This window comes from Benincasa hispida, chromosome 3 (genome assembly GCF_009727055.1).
Source record: "Benincasa hispida cultivar B227 chromosome 3, ASM972705v1, whole genome shotgun sequence".
Classification (NCBI taxonomy): Eukaryota; Viridiplantae; Streptophyta; class Magnoliopsida; order Cucurbitales; family Cucurbitaceae; genus Benincasa; species Benincasa hispida.
The window spans coordinates 13,807,260-13,815,052 of NC_052351.1; the positions used below are offsets into that span (position 1 = coordinate 13,807,260).

A 7,793-nucleotide genomic window follows, 5' to 3' on the forward strand; every position below is an offset into this window, starting at 1 on the left:
TTTTTTTTTTTTTTTTAACATATATACATATATATATTAATATTTTGTTTCCTCATGCTTCCTAAATCAGGGTTAAGGTATTACATCTACCACCCCTTAAATAAAATTTTGTCTTCGAAATTTAAACGAAACTTAATTCACAACAGGGTTTTTATTTAATAAGTTATAGTTTTATTACACCACAACTTTTATTCTACTCTCCAAAAACTTTTCCTTTCCCTTTTCCCACCACTGACCTATTGTCGTCTCTTTCTCGAGTTACTCCATATAGTTGTCCTAACGTCACTTTCCCGGTTTCTTCTTTTCTTCTTCCTACAGTTCGTCCTTCGTTATTGGTCATTGATTTTCCTCTTAGATTGTTGGATGGTTGTATATTTCCAGTATCCATCAATTGAGGGCACTCTCGTTTAAAGTGTTCTGGTTCGCCACATTTGAAACAGGTGTGTGGCCGTTCTTGGGTTTGTTCCCAACATCTGCCCCGGTGATATTAATTACAAACCGGGCATCTTGATCTTTGATTAATGCTCATCATTGATTCCCTTAATCGGCTTTCCTGTTCAGGATCTGTTTTGGCATTGGTGACTCCCCTTCTTTTCCATCCACTCCTGTTTTCTACCTTGAGGACAAAATTTCTTGATTCTTCCTTCCGCCACCGACTCATTAGGGATTCTTTTTTCTACTCGCATTGCTGCTTCTATTAGTTTGGAAAACTCTCCCCATTCAACAGTTACTGTAATCGGAGTTCGAATTTCTTGCTTCAATCCTATTTCAAACCTCCGACAGCGTTCCTTTTCATCCGCTACTATGTTTAAAGCATAGTTAGATAATTCTGTATACTTTAATTCATACTCCGCTACAGTCATGTTCCCTTGCATGAGCTACAGGAATTCATCTTGCTTCATATCCCTGTATGATCGGGGATAAAATCTTTCGAAAAATACTTTTCAAAATTCTTCCAAACATATCTCCTCTTGTTCGCCCCTTCTGTTCTTTAGTAGCTTCCACCAATCTTCTGCCTATTTTTGTAGTAAGAATGTGGCAAGACTTACCTTACGGTTTGGTTCATCCAAATTTCTACGTCTGCAGGGTCTTTGGTTCCTTCAAAGTTTGTGGCCCCTAACGCTTTTAATCGCTCTATCCCATATTTCTTTTCGGGATCAGGTCGTATAAATTCTAGGCTCGCTTGAAATTTTTGGGTAAATTTGTCTATTTGTTCCTCCTCTCTGGATTTTTCTTTTGGGTGACTCGAGATACTTTCCTTTCCAGAAGGTTGTCCAGTTCCACATTTCCCACTTCTCGGCATTTTGTCTACAATCATTCATATATTAGGTTAAACACATGTTACTAACATACAATTTTATTTATAAACATCGATCATATCTACATATTATTTAGAATGGTAGGTTTCTTTTCCTCAGATTTCTATCTTTTTTTTTTCTTTTTTCAGTGGTCTATGGATTTCTAGATAATCCTAGGTTCACAAAGGTTTGTTGGATTCTTTCATTTCTCCATATACACCTTTTTGTTAAGCATGCTATATATTCCACTATATCCCGGACATAATCTCAGTTTCCATAGTCATTACACAAACAATATCATGACTATCATCGTATCATCAAAAGTATGTATTTTGCATCTACATATGCATATATTCCAATATCATAGTATAGAGTTAAGTAAATACTCATAATATGCATTTACTATCAAAACTGTATAACAGTCACAATATTCTTTATTTATCAAAGCTATATAATATAATATTCAAAATATGCTTTTATATACAAAAGCTGTGTAACATTCAGCATACGTACCAAAGTTATATAATACTCATGATATATCAAAACTATATCATATAAACAATACGTAACAAAGCTATAATAATACTCCTATTAAGCATTTATTTATTAAAACTTCACAGTATATCAAAACTATAATAACCCTCGTAATACGTCAAAGCTGTAACACTCACTGTTTTGCTAGTTTCCCCTTTCGTAATTTGTTCCTGCCATTATCGTTGTTTGCAAGGAAAATTTCCCAATTAATATTATTTCTTAAATATAATTAAAAATACTTTCTAAAGAACTACCGGCTTACCCTACTTAGACCGAATTGGAATTTGAGCAGCACTCCTTTGAATTTCCTTACTTTAAGACCAACGGCAGCCTATTCACTAAAAACTCACTCTCTCTATAGGATTTTTACTACTGGAATTTGTTTGGAATGAGTTTAACTTTCAGCCGAGGCCTCCTATTTATAGCCGTTCCCAGCTCCTTTCTGTGCGACAACTCACCATATAAATGGCTTCTCCTTAAGCTACCTACGCTAACTTGGGCTAGCCGAGCTGTGAGTTGTCTAATTCTGGTTTTGCCAACCAAAATTATCTTAATTTGCATGTAATCTCAGCCGTACACCATCCCCTTAAGTTTTCTTACATGAAATCTCCCTTTGCCACTTCAACCGCTTAATTTTCGAATTAATTATCCAAATTACTAATGAACGTATCTAGCCCCTTTAAAATGCGTCCATCTGTCCAATCTTGCTCTGTCCGCTCTCGTGGCTCTCGCTCTCTCCAACTTTCTCGCTAGTTTTGCTCTCGTCTCTCTTGCTCTCTCTCACTTTCTCGCTTCGAATCTCGCTCTCTTTAATATCGCTGGTGTCGCTCTCTCCAATCTCGCTAGGGTCGCTCTCTCCCCCTTTCTCGCCCAAACTGCTTTCTCCAACCTTGCTTCCTCCTATCTGTTCAAGCCGTTCTCTCCAATCTCGCTCTCTCCCAGTTTCTCTCCAATTTCTCTCCAATCTCGCTTGGCATCACGCGTATGTTGGTTCAATGCTTCCTTCACCGTTGCGACACGTGGATAACACTTACAGCTTCAATTTCCAGTTTAACACGTGCACAGATAATTAACCCTTAACCTCAAAGCCATCCAATGAGAAATTTCAAAAGAAAGCGCCTCAATTTTTCCAAAACCTCTCAAATTCTCTTTTTCTTCTTCTTCTTCTTCTTCTTTTTTTCCCTCTTCCTCCCGGTTTTCCTATTAATTCTCCAATTTCCAATTAAAAGTAGCTGTAACGTCCTTTAAGAAAAATGTTAATAAACCTCTTAACTTATCTAAATCCCTCCTAATTTAATTTATATTTCTCTTTTTTAATTTAATTATATATATATTTTTTTGTTTTTAATATTCTGTTTCCTCATGCTTCCTAAATCAGGGTTAGGGTATTACAGATACACTGCACAAAACTCTCAAAGACAATAATTCTCCCAAACAGTCTTATTTATAGCTTTATCCTATGGACCATTATGTATTGATGTGTTAAAAATAATTTTGTACTGGGAGAGATCGAAAGAGGGAAGAGTAAGAGAGAGAGCGAGATTTTCCAGTTTTTTTCTTTTTAACTTGGGAGTTTCCAGCTTGATATGTTATTCTTTCTAACCCATTCATTGGTGCATATCTGGCACGAAGCTTCTTTAACTTGGCAGTTTCCAGTTTTTTTCTTTTTTGGTCTTTTTTTTTTTTTTTTGGAAACTTTATGAAGGGTAGTTTTTTCATCTCAAGTGATTTGATGGTGGAGAGAACGAAAGACCTTCCTCATAACACTCATAATTATTTGATGTGTTAAAAATAATTTTGTATTGGGAGAGAACGAAAGAGGGAAGAGTAAGAGAGAGAGCGAGATTATGAGAAGAGCGAGATTTGAGAGAGCGAGATTTTGAGAGAGAGCGAGAGCGAGATCTTGAGCAGCGAGAGTTCGAGAGAGAGAGAGCGAGATATTGAGAGAGAGCAAGAGCGAAGAGAGCGAGAAATGAGTGTGTTTCCAAATGGGTTAGAAAGAATAACATATCAAGCTGGAAACTCCCAAGTTAAGAAGGAAAAAACTGGAACTCTCGCTCTCTCCCCGCTCTCGCTCTCTCTCAATTTCTCGCTCTCTCCGCTCTCGCTCTCTCTCAATTGCTCGCTATCCGCTCTCGCTCTCTCTCAATTGCTCGCTATCCGCTCTCGCTCTCTATCAATATCTCGCTCTCTCTCTTACTCTTCCCTCTTTCGTTCTCTCCGCTCTCCGCTCCCCGCTCTCGCTCTCTCTCAATATCTCGCTCTCTCCGCTCTCTCCGATCTCGCTCTCTCTCAATATCTCGCTCCCTCTCTTACTCTTCCCTCTTTCGTTCTCTCCCAGTACAAAATTATTTTTAACACATCAAATAATTATTTATGAGTGTTATGATGAAGGTCTTTCTTTCTCTCCATCGTCTAATCGACTTTTTGATTCTATTGCAAGTCATTGTGTTCCTGTTATTATAAGTGACGATATTGAGCTGCCATATGAAGATGTCTTGGATTACTAAAAATAATAATGTTAGGAAAGAACAGTTGTTAATTAAATCAATGAACAGGTACCGTAGATCTCAACTTCTCCTAAAGAACAGTTGATAATGAAAATCAAATGAACATAGGAAGTTTTGTGATGAAGGTCTCCGAATGATATTCAAATATAATGTTAGGTCGAGGGTTCAAATTTCGACGTACAAAAAATAACGAAAGGGAAAGGTCGAGCGTTCAAATTTCGACCTATTTAAAAAAAAAAAAAAAAAAACAACAATATTTTTAGCAAAAATATTGAAAACAACGATATTTTCCTAAAATAGTTTCTAAAAGGACATATTATTTAATTTTTCCGAAAATTTAGAATCAACAATATTCAGACCAATATATTTCAAAAAAATTATATTATATGATAAAATTATAAATTAATATGAATATAAAAAATATTGTAAATGATAATCTACTTTCTCTATATACTAACTATAAATTTGACTAAACAAATTTGGAAACTTGAAGTCCAATTATGGTCAAATTGCCTTCTTTTCTTAGACAAATCACTACGCAGTCGAATGAAAAACTTTAGGTGAAGGCGCATTGAACAATAGTGATCTTGGTCTGCAAACATTTTATACATACAAATAATATTATCTGCATGAAAGGAACGACAAACCTATTTCAGAATCAAATAAGAACTTGTTTTGGATTGACTTTCTAAGTGGCTTACAAACAAAAGTATTCCCCCAAATTATACATACTCACTTAAAGAAAACAGTATTATATAGATTCAAATTTTCATCCCAAAGACTTGTTAAACAAAAGTGAATGGAATTAGTGTTAAAACGCATTAAATTCCTCAAGTTATATTATAAAGATAAATGTTTCGGTAGGATGATTTGATCTAAAGATGAAAGTCATCCTTATGTGCAAGTGTGTGACTGCATGAGTACAGTGTAGATTCAAATGGTCCAGACACTGTCTAAGAATCAAGATGAGTACCATTCTGGATCCGAATACACAATGCAGTTGCAGGCTTTTCTACACCGTGCATCTATAGATCGCAAGTCTTGTATGCATGCATTGGAAAATACCAACTTGCCAAGCGTGGACTTATCTAATAATCACAACTATACAACACGCAGATACATTAGAGTAGGTAGGTAAAGGCATCAATAATACTGTATGACTTCTCATTCCGGTTTATGCAGCAGAACAATTATTCCAACCCAACTTATGAGATGCTATCCTCCAACTAAAGGTGATGCGGTTTCAAATTACCGTCTTCATCCGTATCTAAAACTAGTACACAATTACTTAAAAGGAGATCGAATACATGGCTGAAAGTTTTTTTTTTTTTTTTTTTTTTTTGAAAAGAAAATTAACACATTCTACCAAACTAACTATAATGCAACCTGCATTATCTGCCCCACAAACAAGCTGAGTTTTAATGGAATGGTTTCATGTCTCGTCACACACTATAATACATGGCTGAAAGGTTAAAAAATGACTTAAGAAAAGTCTACACAGAGTTCTTATTGATTATAAATAGACCACAAGACGAGTAAAGGTGGGGTTGGGACAAAATGCTTCTGACGAATTCAAAGCACTTTCCAAAATTTTCATGGTATTAACTATTTACTTGATCAACAGTGATATCAAGAAATTCTTAAAATGTGCTTTTAAAGGAAGCACAGCATTCGGTTCTCTTAAAACGCTCTTAAAGAAAGAGTATTTACTATGAAAATACTTGTCTCAAGAGTCATCATAAACTCACTCCAAGTCTAAACACCAGTAGACAATGGTAATTTTAGGATCATTAACCAGCGAATAGCCAATTTTGTTTAGAATAGCCCGACTTCTGCCAAGGTCCTAATCTAGTTTTCTAGTTTTGATCCCTCCTCGTGCTGAAATGATGCACTGAATAATTCATACCCGCAAATTTCAAGTTGGCATCTATATAGGTTGTTTACTTCATGTTCACACAAGCCTAGCATCCTAGATATATCCTTACAACTCAAGAACACAATAGTACAACCTATAGAACACAGTAAGATCATGATTACAGTCAATATATCCAACCATAATGTCAAAAGCAAAATATGGAAAAAAAATTCCTTGTGAAGCATGAGCAAGGGGTGAACATTCATTCCAGGAAAATCATCTCAAGTTTTTCAACGGGAAATCAGAAAAAAGAATGCATAAGCTGCATAATGTTCCGAAAGATAACGATGGACAAAGAAAGCTGGAATATTTAAAGAAAGAAAAATATAAATGACAGACCATGTAAAAAAATTATTAATCTTAGAAAAATGGAAGTCACAGAACAGATAAAACAAATACGACTCTATAGAAGCACCTAAGATGGTCATAAAAGAGGAAGCTCGTGAAAAATGTAACATTCGCTTAATAATCTATAGTTCGCAAGTTTTTATTCAATCTTGAACAAAGTAAATGACTATAATAACACACTCAGTTCAATCTTGAACTAACATATATTCTGCCAACAAGTAACACATTCTCATTTTTCGTAACACTAAAATGGCTTATTAACTTAAAACCTATGAACTGTAACATGAAAAATTCTTAAATTTATAGGAAGTAGCAAAATATTTCCTTTTCTTAAGGGGCTCTTGGATCCGTCCCATGCTGCCATACATAAACAAGCTCATCCCATCCAGTGCTGGCAAGCAGGCCCTCGACAAGCACGCTCATATCGATTCCTACGGCGAATTCAGTGTGATGATCATATCTCCCAACAAGAGCATCCTCCAGCATGTAATCCCACAAACAGACACTCATATCGTAGGAGAGCAGAGAGCTAACAAACCTGTCGATGCGGGTAAATTTCACTTTCCAACGCATATCCATGGCCATTCAATACCAGAAACCGGTGGTCCATGTAGTCCCACACCCATAACCCTAATCGATTTATCGACCGGAAGCGCCTTAGCAATACTGACAATCATCCGGTAACCTTATTCCAATCGCACAATATAGAGAGTTCGAAATCAATGAGCTTGAAATTATCATGGTGACCTAGCTCGCACATCCCAAATGCGAAACGGTGGCATGCCAGAGCGAAGCGAAAACATACCCGTGACGAGGGTTTCCAGACGGAGGAATAGACGCAATAGGCGTGCTCTTTGATGTTCTTGGACACTGGTGGGGGGCGGTCTAGGTCCAGAGTTGGTGGTATGCCCAGAAAGCAAAAAGGAAGTCGCGAGAAAACGGGTATTGTGTAGCAAGAGTGAACTCGCATAGTTTCGGAAAGGCAACGAATGGGAATTAGATGTGGGGGGAAGAGCCATCGTAAAGCTGAACAGAGCACATCGGCGATGCGGCGACGAGAAGGAGTTCGTGAGACTCGGACCAAGAGAACTGTCGTAGACCCTGCGGTCGGTGTCGAAGGCGATGTAGCTTCAGATATGACCGGACGATTGGAGACCTCGGAGGACGTGAAGGCGACCATTGCCAAGG

General features: G+C 36.9%; 1 long non-coding RNA gene across 1 annotated transcript in view; it reads right to left on the bottom strand.

Annotated features, from left to right (window-relative positions):
• LOC120074308 overlaps nucleotides 1-2,408 on the bottom strand; it is a 5,855-nt gene extending 3,447 nt beyond the window's left edge. The window contains exons 1-2 of the long non-coding RNA XR_005480952.1: nucleotides 2,095-2,408; nucleotides 1,970-2,002 (exon numbers count right to left, since the gene is read on the bottom strand). This is a non-coding gene — a long non-coding RNA (uncharacterized LOC120074308). The remainder of the gene's footprint in view (nucleotides 1-1,969; nucleotides 2,003-2,094) is intronic.
• Nucleotides 2,409-7,793: the final 5,385 nt, after the last annotated feature.